The 11,870-nt window shown below is 34.2% G+C and overlaps 1 long non-coding RNA gene across 1 annotated transcript; it reads left to right on the top strand.

Annotated features, from left to right (window-relative positions):
• Positions 1 to 604: 604 nt before the first annotated feature.
• On the top strand, positions 605 to 6,664 carry LOC147653636 (uncharacterized). The gene is made up of 2 exons (XR_015285970.1): positions 605 to 1,340; positions 4,934 to 6,664. It is a non-coding gene; the product is annotated as an uncharacterized LOC147653636 (long non-coding RNA).
• The last annotated feature ends 5,206 nt before the right edge of the window (positions 6,665 to 11,870 follow it).

The raw sequence follows: 11,870 nt of genomic DNA, 5'->3' as shown, positions 1-11,870 counted from the left end.
TGCCAGAAAGGCACAAGATGTGAGATGTTCAGGAGCAGATAAGTAATGCAATATTTTGAAATCCAGCTGAGCTAGAAAGGCTCCCCAGTAGCTACATTTTCCTTTTTATAGGAAGAAGGGACCACTCCCAGGATTTCTGCTAGCTGCAATATCGCAGAGCAGTCAGCAGGAATACCATATTCTTCACATCTCAGCACCATATACAATCTATCCAGATCAGTGTAAGGCCCTGGCCCAGTCAGCTAGTTTAAGGGAAGGTAGTTTGATATACTCTGAATGCTGCATGGAAGAAGCAACAAAATTCCCAGGAAGTCCAATAACAAGCCTTTATTTGCAGGCTTTAGAACATTAGGGTAGAATTAGGTACCTAGGAAATTTTAAAACAACATCCAGACAAAGTAAGGATCTTCACAAACTTTTACTTAGCCAACTTGAACTTGGACAAAACAAGGCATTTCCTTACAAAGGGTGTGGAGCAGTGACCATCCCACCTATGCAGAGTTCACTGTGTTCCCTGCCCCACTTCCCACCTAGTTGCTTTGAGCCAATCAATGAATCATCCAGTCTTCTACAGCTGGTTTTAATCTCATTTTCATGCAGCAACAAATGCCCAGTTTTTACAAAGGTACCAAAAAATATCTATGTATTAGTTACAAAGATTTTTCTACCAAAGAGAAGATGATTGCTACAGTAATTGTGTGAAATCAGAAAAGTAATTATAAGATTTTTCTGCAGCTATTTTTAACCACATACTTATAACTTCATCTACCCTATTACTAAGTGGCCTACGGCAAGGGTACAATCAGAAAAAGATAGGACTTTACACTATCTGAAATGAGATAAGGTTTTAATATTGGCAACATTTGAGGCAAAAAAAAAAAAAAAATTTAAAAAAAATGCCAGCAATGAAAATTATGAGAAATAGAGATGGTAGATAAATTTGCTCTCCAAACATGATCTTGCTACAAACATCTTGAAAATGTTAGCCGCAGAAACCCAAAGGAATAATCAAAAATAGTATGGACAGGTTTATCTTCCCAAAGCCATTCTATTACTCATGTAATAGGTTAAAATTTATTTTACATGAATGATCTATTTTAAATTATCAAAATTTCCCTCAAAAATCTCTTTTTATGCAATTTAAAGCAAAGAAGCCATAGCAGAAAAGAAAACAGTTAATCAGTTTTTAAAACAGAATTGGGGGTTAGGAGAACAACAGATGTTAACTGTATAACTAACTAGCTGATAACAAACTAACTGCTGACAAAGTAACCAGAAGTGGGGATTATCCTGAAGAATGGCAAACCTTGTTGCCCAAGGCTTGCAAGACACTAAGAAAGGTAAAGCATTTAATATTCGGCTCATAAATTGCAAAAAATGAACGAGCAAAAGAATTTCAATTTGTAAGAGTCAGACAACTTTGTATTATTCTTGAAGCTGAAAATTTTATGGATGGATCTATAGCTCTTTAATTTGGCAGTCCTTCACAGTATAAGCCTTCAGTGTAGACAATCTTTTATACAGATTTAACCACAGTATCATCGACACACTGAATTGTAAAATGGGCAAAAGCTATTTTCTATATAAATGCTATGGACATAATACCTTAGTATTACAAATAATAGCAATATTGTATCAGAAGAGAATGTGTAAAGATGTATAGGATGATAAATGCTGATAACACTCGTAGAGATACCATGGGGAAACTTTGAGAGTTAAAATAAATGCCTTGATGCCTTTGTTTCCTCATAAAATTCTCTGTACACAATTAGCATGTTCAATTATTCACTAAACAGTGATATTACTTGGTCACAGTAAAAGCAGGTTGCACATAAATTGCAAGTTGCACATCTCCTGAACTTCAAAGCCAATAGCTGAGGAAACTGTGACAGCTACTTAATTTTGTTGTCCATTCTCAATTACATTGTTCATAACTGAAAGAAAGGGTTGCTGGTTTGAATCAATTATCTCTACTTTCTAGGTTTCCAAAGGAAAAAAAAATCGGTCTATCTAATTTAGGAAAATAATTGTTTTGAGCAGCAATTTAAAGAAATTCCTTTATAATTGCCAAATTAAAAGTAAATGCCAGTTAAGTCTGTGATTTCTTATTAAATAATGCATGGCAACCAGTTTTGAACAGAGAAATCTTATCTGCATGGTTAATCTTTAACTCATTTTAAAGATGGTTAAATTGAAGAAATTTTATTGAGTCTTTTCCTCTTTCATTCAGGCAAACTCAGTGGCTTCACTGGCCATCATCTGTATTTTCCTTATTCCTCATTTTGTGAAACTGATATAGTGCGGAATTTGTCTAAGTTAAAAATTAATATGTTTGATCAGAATTAAATGTAATTTATATCCAGGAAAAAATTGAAAATATATCACTTCTAGGTTTGCCATTGAAAAAGGTATCAAATTTAATATATACATAATGTATTGTTATTGTTATTATATTAATTACTGTATTAATTATTATTACTATTACTATTATTGCTATGGAGGGGGTTAAAATTTTAATTTAATTAATTTCTCAGTGTTATACCCCTGTTTGGTCTACTCAAACAAATTTAGTCCTTGTTTTTAACTTCTTACATTGCCTTAACAGTTACAGCTTGATAAAATAAAAACAAACTGTGTTAATAACAATATTTATGGGAGTTTCAGAAATGGAACTATGTGTCTCTGTCAATAAAAGCTGAAACTGCACATAAACATCAACAGAAACATCTGTTTTACCCAGAGCATAAAATTTGGGATGAGTTGGGTCATCCAAAGTCTGAATACTAAAATATATAGCAATAATATTGCTGTAGTAGTGTACTGTTTTACAAATGAACCATTCTGTTTGTTTATGTTTCATTCAAGTGTTAATAGAAAAAGAGTAAAAAGATTGAGCTCGTGCACTGTATTTTAAGACTTCGATCTGTACATTTGCAGCCAAATCAGCTTATCTTTTAGCAGTGCATTTCTACCTTAAATCACAATTACAGAGATTATAGAGCGTTGCACTTGCAATTCTGGGTTCAAAATAATGGACACTGTACTGATAAGTACAGCTCACTTATTATAAGTGCCTAGATTGATTAACAGATTTCAAGGCCAGATAGGAAAGAATAAAAATGCCACCAGGGAAGGCATTAATATGGACTGCTATTGGGCATGCTTTATGAATCAATGTTAGATTTAATATTTGAATAAATTGGAAAGTTTTTTATTCTCTTCTAACCTATTAATATATATTCTTAATTTATGAGGGCTGTATCATAGCCTAACGTCTCTTCCATATTTAGGTTATATAGCAGCTAATGAAAACCTCTTAATAAAAATATTTTAGGCTAAAAAGATAGACACAATGAAATTAAGAACAGAATAAGATGTTATTCACAATTCCCACAGTGTTAACATTTTTCTGAGATGTTGCTTACACACTACATATTTTTAGATTAATGGCCACTTAGTAGAGATATAATTCATACACAAAGCCACTTCATCAGCAAATATAATTTCATGGGAGACATCAGTGAAGTATTGGGCACTTTCAAAATATCACCTACAGTTTAGTTGCCTGTACTTAAGGTTCATGCTTCTGCATGAATAAGCCAAATTTACAATTATTTTCAGTTACAAAAGTGGCCATATACTTAAACATAAAAGAGTCTTTTTCCAGCTCCTGGAAATAAAGAGAATTCTTGTCTTTTTCTCCAGCATCTTATTATGGTTAAAATTAATAGGAATTTAAATATATTCCAGAATTGATACATGAATAAGTGTCCAAGTAACATTATTCCTATCTAATAATGATGATGTGATGGAAGAAAACACTCCACACATTTTCAAATTACTTTGCTTTTACTTGATATCTAGACTGCTAATCAGTCATATTATTGCCACTATTATTATCAGTTATATTATTTGTATACAGAATCTACACTTTCACACCTATTTCAAACTATTTAATTTATTTATTCTGCTCAACCATCGAATATTCTGTGGGGGAAAATACTATTTATTTGAGGAGTCTAAACCTGTAGTATGTTTTATTGCAAATGATTCATTCATGAATCTCTCAGTGAATTTTTTATTTTGGAATATTTTTTTTGTTTGTTTTAATAGAATTAAGCTTTCCTATGTCCAGAACTGAATCAGACATTTAGGAAAATGTTGTTTCCCCCCAAGGAGCTAGTATTTTAGTAGGATTTACCTGTGGTATTTGTTTGTGAAGGAAGAATGTAAAAGGACAAGTTCACTTTCCTCTCTGATTATTTTTCACTTTTTCTGAAGTATTGTATCTAGAAGATGAGCATAATGACTATTACTAGAACATCAGCAGCTAATCAGATCTAATTCATATATTCAGTTATATTCCAGTATTGTGTAACACTCCCCACACACTCTTTGATGCAATTTTTAAGACTTAGATATTTCTGTTTTCTTTCAGGCTGTAGCCACAAATGTGTCCTCCATGGTTGCACATTTTTTACAATAAGTTAATTAAGCTCCTCATTACGTTAGAGAGCATCATTCTTTCTGTAGATGCAGATATTCAGGAGGTGCTGTTGTCTTGTCACTGGGCTGGTTCTTGCTCCTGTTTTCTGAAGCACCTGCTGGTTCACATTTAGAAACGTATTCTTGCTTAGCTGTTAGTTTTGGCAACATTCCTGCTCACAGGGTTGTATGTTGGTGTGAAGAGGGAGTAAATATCATGGCTGAAAATAGGTTCTGAGGATTGACTTTCAAGCAAATGAAACTGATACCCCAGATTCTCAGATGATGACAGTGTGGAAAAGGAGTCTAGCTTTCAGTGTCATAAATGCTATCTGAACAATATAGGAAGACAGACTAAATTACCTTTTACTTTATAATTTAAATAAGAGTCAAAAGTTTTTTAAAATGTATACATTATGAATGTACAAATTATTTCTTCTTCCCTCAGAGATGTGCACAAGAACTCTTTTCAGTCACAGAGCAATGATTCACCACTCAAACAGCAGGAAATAGCTGACAGCAGGAGATGGCTGACAGAAACTGTAACCTTTTTTTCTGTCTCTGTGATCTGGTAAAGAAAAACAACAATATTTTAATTGTTTACTTCAGATAGACTCTTCATCTCTTGGTCATGACCATTTGTTTCAAGCACTGTGCTGCCAGAGGAATAGCCAGATCTCTAGAAGAGGACAACAAATTATACATCTTAATATCATTCCTGAAGACATTCGGAAACAACAAAGAAGAAGGAGATAAAGCCAGGTCTAATTGTGACATTCATGAAAAGTATCACTGTGATTTCAATAAATCTGATTTTCTGTGTATCCACCTTTTTAAGAAGTTGGAGAAGGTCTTTCACCACACAATACTTCCATATGGAAAAGAGGATTTTATCCATAGCTCCATTCTTACATTATTTTAGGATTTACAGTAGATGAGACAAAGAACCAGAGAAAAGCAAACATTTGCTAATAAGGCATCACAAGATGTAACAGCCACACATTTTCAGTCTCACTGATCACATATCAGGTTGTTTTGTTTTGCTTTAATGGGTTCAGAAGAATCAGAAATGAAGCTTCATTTGAATAGTATTTTCTCTGACTTTACTGATGATTTGGAATCTCACAAAAACAATGTATTTTTGTCTCATCTTTGACCAGCTATAGCACAGGTGAATAATTTGTTGGCCTACTGGTGCAACTCTGTCATGAACAATTTAAAGTGTAATGTTGTCTTTCCACTAATGCACTCAGCATCTCTGCAATGGTGTTCTGGTATCCTCCTGCAACTTTATAACAGAATTAAAATAACCATTTTTTTCATATGTAAAGTAAATTTCCCATCATTATTGTTTGTTTAAATACTCACCATGATAACATTGATCACAGGGTTAATTTTATTTTGCACAAGATAAATCTGGTTTTAGACATTACAGAATTAAGCAAAATTACTTTACCAGAAAAGAATGCAAGTAAATTTTCTCAGGTTTGTGCTGCAGTAAGTACAAATTTTAGTAGGAGACGGTTGCACACCTGAGTTAAGGTTTCCAGCAGTATTAATTATTCATTGACCAAGTTTTTACTTCATGTAAAGCTCATATTGCAAATAAAACTTATTTCTAGATTAAAATACTACTTTTGAGTTTAGAATGAAAATGCAACTCATTTTTTTTTACAATTATAATAAAAACCTTAGAAAACCCCAAATATTTTTCTTTTGGAGTTACTGATCTTGTCAAAGAAATATTATTTTAAGAAACAAGTCTGTAGAGTGCTAATATTGGATGAAAAGTATCCCTGGTGGTAATGGACAAAATCCAATGCATTTTTGGGCAATATAAAGACTGAACAGTGTAAAAATCAGTCAACTATTTCATGGAAAGCCTGGTCTTTGCAGGTCTTTGCAGGACTTTGCAGGTGATAGCAGACCTTCCAAAAAGCCTAACTGAATCTGGACTGAAAACTTAAAATCCATACACATTTGGCAGAATTTGGGAAGGAAATCACTACAGAATATATAGTACAATAACCATTCCAAATAAGAAAAAAAAAAAAAAAAAACAACCAAACTAAACCAAGTGAAACAATCTCAAGCAAAATCAAACCAAACATTCTAAACATTTTCCAGAAAAGTCTAGAATACATATATACTGGACAATTTAGAATACCTAAATTCTATACACACTAGGATTAGAAGTTAAATAAAAGAGCAAACCAGAACATATGAAGCTTGTTGTTACTGCTTTAATCAACTTGTAGCTTTCTTAAAATCAATGAAAAGAAAATTATTAAAGACCTCTGCATGTGACAGGCAGCTGCTAACTGTCACCAGAATAATTAATGAATGTTGCCAAGAAATTCAATACTTTCAGTTACCTGGGTAAAACTCTGAACTGCTGAAGTCTACAGCTAACTTAAAAACAACAGCAGTGCAAGCTTTTTAGGTAACTAAACCAGTTTTATCTTGGATTTGTGTCCTTTGTGACCTTGTCACCCCTAGTGACACTTAGGACAAATTCTTAGGCAGCTTTCCCCAGAATTACATCCAGTATTTCCAGTCTAGTATAAGACTTTCTGGTCCCTATAAAGACATGACTTCACTCCTCATCCATTCTCTCCATCAGGAAATCACTGAGGATCCCCCCAGCCTGAACAACTATTTCGAAGAACAAGAAGGTCCTTAATTTTCTTTTGGTCTAAGGCATTTGCCCTTTCATTAAAAATAGAATTTCAATGTGGGGACAAAGTGTCTCAACAAGATGGAATGGAAGGTATCTCAGCAATTTGTAAGTGAAAACAAATTGAGGGTTGCAGCTGCAGGAAGCTGGAGGATTGAGCTAGCAGGACTCTCACAAAGGTAAGGCAAATGTAATGTCTTGTGCCTGGGATGAATTAAGTCCAGTCTTAAATCTCGGGTACCAAGTGACTAGGAATCTACATAGGAGTCATAGCAGTCAACACTTGGACATGTGTCAGCATTGCCTTTTGGTGATGAAGATTAATCATATACTGACTGCATGACCAAGAACACATACAAGGACAGGAAGGAAATGTTTTTCCACCTGCATTCAGTACTCACTAAGCTGCATCTGGAGAGCTGTATCCAGTTTAGGGCTCTCAATACAATTGAGACATTCAGTACATTGAAAAGCTGCATCAGTCCCAGAGGAAGATCCACAAGATGGGTAAAGGGCTGGAGGATATAACAAAGGAGAATAAGTTGAGGAGGTCAGGTTTATTGGATTTGGAAAAGAGAAAATTAAAATATATTAACATTATTTTCAAAAACTTAATGGGAGCTGTGAAGAAGCAGAGACAGTCTGTACTTGAAGACACTTGGCAGAAAGACAAGATACTTCAAGTGAAGTTCTGATTCAATAAAAGGGAAAAAAAGTCACCAGACAGAGGTTTAGACCTTGGGACAATTTGACTGCAGAGGTTGTGGAATCCCCATCCTTGGAAACATTCAAAGCTCAACAAGGCACTAAACAACATTCTCTAAGTTATGGTCTAATTTTGGGCAGGGAACTGGACCAAATGATCTCCATAGGTTCTCTACAATCCAGATTGTGCTGTCCCTCTAGGGACAAAACACACATTCCCTCACATGGACATTATATGAATCAAATATCACAGAATATCTCAAACACACAGAAAACCGTCTCAGATCATTATCAGCTGTTTTTATTTAAGACATGTTCATCTTATTCCAGAAATCATGTCAGTGACATGATAAAGTCATAATACTTAACCTGAGACTACTTCCTTTAACATGGTCAGAAGATTATGAACAGGATACCAGTTACTTCATCAGAGTATGTAAAACATAAATGACAATGCAAATAAAAAATAGTGGAGAGGTGGGAATACTTGAAAGTATGTAATTAGGATTTTATACCTTGTAGTTTTTAATTTTCATATTAATCTTTCTGTTTGATGCCACCTTCTTCTCCTCCAAAATTATTTTCAAATTAAAAACTGTTTAGAATGAAATATTTTTCCTGAAAACTTAATTAAATAGTTCTGAGCAGCCCCAGACAGTCATATCTAGATTAGCAGCTTATCTGCTCCTCAATGACAACTTCCAAAGTTTAGAAATTGGAGATGATGTGTAGCTTCTTTTCAAAAACACAGTTCTTCCACCAAAATTCAAACACAAACAAAACAAAATAAAACAATGACAACCAACAACAAACTTTTATTTTAATAACATTAAAACACTGGTGGTGATACACCTTCTTTTGCTAGGTAGAATGGAGTTGAATACTTTTCAGGATCACATCCAGTACTGATCATGCACATATGTGAGAATAACGGTTCTGCTCCTGGTCCCCACTTCAGTAGATCTGAGGATTTATTTCACTGATGGCTGCTATATTAGTATTCAATTTTTTAATGCACACAACCACCTACAGCTATTAGAATACAAAATTAATGCAAAATACTGCAACTTGTAGGAAATATAGAATACTAATTTTTTGAGTAAGAAATAATACATAAAGAGAAAAATATATTTTCCTTAATGAAAATCTAATATTTTAACTTCAAAATTATTTTCTAACGAAATACTGTTTTACTAATATTCCAAAATAAAAAGGCATCCACATCCAGAATTATAATAAGCATTTTAATACATGGTCTTATTGACTTCATAACAAACATGAACAGCTTTACTTTTAAGGTTATAAATAATTATATAGAAACTAATTATATTTAAGCATGGCCCACTGTCATTCAAAAGATGAGTGTCAGAAGGCTGTCTTTTAAAGTAAATTTTTGAAGTCTTTATTCTTTATGACAAAAACAGGAGAATTGCTTACTATGGGAGGGGGTATGTATATATTTTTTTTGTAGTACTCTTCAAGGAAAATACTAACTCTGGTTTTCCCTGGTTACACAACACATTAGAGAGCTGTGCTGTGAGGGAGAATGTGTAGTGCTGTGTTAAATATCTTGTCTAAGGGGCTTGTTGTGATTTCATTCATAAGTATTTTCTTTCTCCAGTGTTATAAATAAACAATGATAAAATGTAGTTTGAAACATGCAGTGAAAAGAACTTTCTTCTCCTAGCTGTACTCACAATTTTTGAGTAGTTGGTATGGGGGATTTTTTTAACCTTTGTTTTGTCATAAGCAGTTTGACTGATACAGCTCCATTACAGAAAAGAAAGGCTGTGATGGTGGAGGTCAGCATCCGGAAACAACAAGGGGATACCCAACGCCCTTTTGAAACTGGGCATGCTCAAACCATGCTTAAAGACACAACAGTGTTTAAGTCCATGCAAACCTCACATATCTTTATTTGTAAGACTTATACCCATGTTTCTATGAAGGAGATAAACTGAATTCTTAAGCATAAATATGTTAAGTCCTTTATTGTTGATTAAACCCTTCCAAAGGGAAAAAGCAAACAAGAAGAATATTGAAAATTTTAACTCCAGAGATCTCCTTCTAGTCTTTCTTTGTGAGTTCTAAAGGTGAAGAAGAAACTAAAAGAAAATCTCTTCCCTGCCTCCTCGATTGCTTGTTCTCCGCTCCACAGCACCTCCTGGACAAGCTAGGAAAGCTGTGATTCTGTTGGTGCTTGAAAAGGTTTTTGGTAGATGCAGTAATCCTGGAGGGCAGTAGTTGGCTGATTTACCATTGTTCACTGAACAGCGTTGTTGGCACTGGCTGTGTTAGTGTAACAAACAGACCCATCTGATGTAGCAACAGTGAATATATTGCATGAGGCTGATCATTAGGGGATCTTTTCAGTTCACACTGGCTGAACTGTGACAGAGCTCCCATGGTTCAGCCAGGTATTAGACATTTCTCATATTGCTTGTCCATCTAATCAGATTCATTTAAAAGACAGAAATTTGAATTTCTGTTTGTATTTTGTAAAGCTTCAGTTTTTGAGCTAACACACAACAAATGCTGCTACATATCTGAATTACTCCAAATTAAATATACATATTTTAATTTTTTTTCAGTATACTTTCCTGCCTGAAGAAAGAAAAGATTATGAGAGAATAACCTCTCCAGCAAATGCACTCTAGAGTCCACACTGATGTATAAATATGGAAAAAGATAGCTTGAATTGGTATTTTCCTCCTGTTCAGGAATTAAATTACATATATAATATTATACTGCAATGGGAAATATATTGCTAATCCCATTTTTTTCATGTTTAATTTTATCTTTTTTTATTTTTTTTTTTCAAGAGAAGAAATAAGTAGTGAAATATTTTTAACTACAACAATCAAAATAAACTACAATTAACTTATCTTCACATCAGGAATGCCAAAATATTTGAAAGGCCTTATTGGTCTAGGTTCAATAAGAAGGTTGAGCTGACTTTGGACATTATATATAATAATATTCCAGGAACTTTCATTAACAAATAAGACTGTAGATTTAAATCACATTTGTCTGAAGAGGAAATTGATCCCAGGCTGCAAGAATCTCTTCCTGCAGCACAGAGACACAGAGGAAAATGGAAGGACTTAGCAGCCTTCTTCCTAAGTCATGATGAAATTGATGGGGACGTACTTGTTTTGGACAGGAAAATTTTCTTCATAGCAATTGTACAGAGATGGCTAAGCACTGGCTTTCTGATGGAAAGCAGTGAATGAATTCCTTATTTTGCTCACATGTGCTTTTTTTTTGCTTTGCCTATATAACTTTTTTTTATCTCAACTGATGTGTTTTCTCACTTCCCTTTCAATTCTCAACACAACCATGTGAGGGGAAGTGAGCAAGCATTTTTGTGGGGCTTAGCTGTTACTGGAGTTAAGCCACAAAAGAGGCAAAGTACCTTGTTTTGACATGCCTGGATGCCTCAGTATCATTATCTAACACTAGGCATTTGAGAATTTTCAGAAAAAAACATGGAGGTGGTTTTGTGACTTTGAATCTCCAGCAGAAATTATAGTGGTCTTGAAATGAAACAGATTTCTATCTGCCAAATTTCATTCTGAAAAAAAGAAGTTCAGGTTAAAATGTATCTTTTTTTAGTAATAAAAAGAGACAACACTGAGAGAAATGCAGCTAACTGCTCCCACTTGCCACCTCATGTATTTTGGCCCCATCATCTTGGGTTGTACCATCTCTTGGAGCGAGAAGGTGCAGCTTCCTCCAGCTCCTCTCTCATATCTGTTCATTATCATACCACTACCTCCCTTGAAAACACTTACAAACAGTTTGTTCCTGTCAAAATTATCCATTATTCTAGGTAGCTACACATATTCTTGCAAAGCCCCCTCCAATGGCAACTAATAGCTTGATTTGAAAGCAAGCGTCTTTGCCTGCTACAGAGCCCTCCATGTGCCCTCTCCACCACTGTTAGAAACTTTTTCAAAGGCAGCCCTGAAGTGTGAATGTTCTTTGTGAACATTAAAATGTC

This window comes from Cyanistes caeruleus, chromosome 4 (genome assembly GCF_971803275.1).
Source record: "Cyanistes caeruleus chromosome 4, bCyaCae1.hap1.1, whole genome shotgun sequence".
NCBI classification, from domain to species: domain Eukaryota; kingdom Metazoa; phylum Chordata; class Aves; order Passeriformes; family Paridae; genus Cyanistes; species Cyanistes caeruleus.
Note: the sequence above shows the minus strand (reverse complement) of the source record. Positions and strands in the feature narration are given on the sequence as shown.